The sequence below is a fragment of the Myotis brandtii genome, unplaced genomic scaffold, assembly GCF_000412655.1.
Source record: "Myotis brandtii unplaced genomic scaffold, ASM41265v1 scaffold754, whole genome shotgun sequence".
NCBI classification, from domain to species: domain Eukaryota; kingdom Metazoa; phylum Chordata; class Mammalia; order Chiroptera; family Vespertilionidae; genus Myotis; species Myotis brandtii.
The window spans coordinates 688,284-690,936 of record NW_005371012.1 but is presented as its reverse complement, the minus strand read 5'-3'; positions in this window follow the sequence as shown (position 1 = coordinate 690,936).

The window sequence follows — 2,653 nt, the reverse complement described above, 5'->3', positions numbered from 1 at the left end:
CCCTACTGGGGATGTGCCCGCAACAAAAGTACATGCCCTTGACCGGAATCAAACCTGGGACCCTTCGGTCCACAGGCCGACGCTCTATCCACTGAGCCAAACCGATTAGGGCAACAGGTACTTTTTTTTTATAACTAGTTGGTGCTATTTTTTTCTTGTTTCATTATAATTTGTATCACTTCTCAGATTGTTCAAGCAACGTTTTAAATGACAAAATTGAGACTATAGACATTTTATTTTTAAAAACATTTTTATTGATTTCAGAGAGGAAGAGGGAGATAGAAACATCAGTGATGAGACTCATTGATTGGCTGCCTCCTTCAGTACCCTCCCCACCCTTCCCAAAGGTGATCAAGCCCACAACCCAGGCAAGTGCCTGATCAGGAATTGAACTGTGACCTCCTGGTTCATATGTTGATGTTCAACCACTGAGCCATGCCAGTTGGGCGAGACTATAAACATTTCATATCTATAACCTCATAATTTAAAGAAATCAAGTCTCTGAAATATATTTAAATGTGGTATAATATTTTAAGGGTTTTTTTTCTATTCTTAGATATTTCCTATTATCTTTAAAACTATTACTACATAGACATACTCATCCCTGTTGCTACTTTGTGAAACTTTTCAACTTGGAGTAAGTGCTCAGTAAATGTTCTGAGGAATGAACAGACACCTGGTGTGTGTGTATGTATATATATACTGATGTCTCTATCTCTGGTCTAGTGCAGAGAGAGTCAACCGGTGTGCTGCAAGGATTTTTAAAACATGCAATACCTGTTTAGTCAGGGGCACTGACCTCTTTTCCCTTATTTGGTCGAATAAAAACATGGCAACAGCCAACACAATAGCCATCTGGTGTTAAGGAATCAAAATTTACCTATTCTTTTTGTCAGGTAGGCAAAAAATATATTTTTCGGTATGCTGCAGAATTTTAGCAATTAGTTTGTGTGCCATGAGGGGAAAAAGGTTGAAAATCGCTGCTCTGGTGAATGAAATCCTTTACTCCTCTCTCACCTGACCACCAGTTCTTCATGCATAGTAGGCCTTCAGGTGACTGTGTAATGACTACATGAGTAGGAATGTTGTAAGACAGTAATATATGTTCTCATTACCTACAACTTTCCATTCAAGTTTTAATAATAGCCAATTCTCTATTTTTTTCAAAGAGCTTTATTGAGTGATGATTCACATGCCTGCCAATGTACCCATTTAAAGTGTACAAATTCAATAGTTTTGTGCTTGGGGGTTCCATGCCTGTCTCCTTCACTGACTGAGAGTCCCTTAGGGAACAGTGTTTCAGGCATTCACTTCACTCACTCAATTCATTCACCATTTATTGATCACCTTCTGTGACTGGGGATGCAGTGGTGACCAGGAGGGAAGTCTCTGCCCATACATCTACTGTAGTGGGGAAGTCCTTATTAATTACATGTGCTGGTGGGTGGCTGAGTCCTCAGGGCTGTCACAGGGCCGAGGAACTCATCAGTCGATATTAGTTGAATTGAGTTAATCTGAAGCAAAAGGCCACCCCCCTCCCGGTCATAGGGCTGACACTAACCTGGTCGGTCCGGTTAGTGCCGGGACATCTGGGACCCAGCACCTGGCTGTATACCAGGGACCTCTGGGGTCCCACCATCCGGCTCCGGTAAAAGCCAAGTCCACAGGAGGAGGCGTGAGGAGAGGGCCGAGTTGTGGGTTTCTCCGCTTTCTCAGCTTTGGGGACTGAAGGCCGGTTGTCCAAGCCGTGGCTTTGAAAGTCCCAGGTTTGAGGAATAACCACGGGAACCCCGGGCTGGGAGGGCCTGGGGTCGGGTCCTGGGTCGGGCAGTTCCTCTGCTTCCTGCAGAATGCCACCTGCCTGCCAGCCCGCCGTTCCTGTCTCTCCCCCGCCCCCACCCCCAGGTGTGGGCACCACGGGGGGGCCAGGTATTGCGCAAGGCATTTTCATATACAGCATCTCCTTCGATAGTTAGGCCACACCTAACCACCGTTGCCTGCAGCAAGAAGCAAGAGGTGTGAGCCCAGGGGAGAGAGGAAATCTACCTTCCACCCAGAGGCCCCACCCCAGCACGCATGGCCCAGTCCTGCAATGGAACCCGTCAGACTGGCCCTTCCACTCTAGGGAGGAGATAACCTTCCTAGAGGACCTGCCACTGCACAGACCCGAGGCTTGTGCTGGGTGGTGGATAAGCTCCAGCAGCCACCATTTATTTGCCAGGCACCTCCCACGTGCCAGGTGCTGGGGCACGAGCCTGCAAGCCCATCTTATTCAGCCACCACAACCTCGTTCTCCATCAGGGCACTCCCAGGGCAGGGGCCCCGTCTCCCCATCAGACTGGGGCTTCCTGAGGTGGAAGGGGTGACACCACCCCATCAGAGAAGGGTTCCCAGGGTGGGGCTGTGATATTTCATCTTTCTTCCCCACCCAGCTCTAGTTCAGGGGTTCACTGCCATACTGAGCCCCAGTCTTCAGGCTGGGAGGCGCCTCCTGGCCCCAGGTGACCAGCAATCATCCAGCCAGGTCACAGCCCTGAGGAGGGGGGGTGGGGGGCAGAGCCAGCTGGGCCTGGGGCACCTTCCACTGCACAGACCAGAGGCTGTGGAAGTCACTGCTCAGAATGGTGGGAAAGGGGCCTGAGCCCAGCAGGGT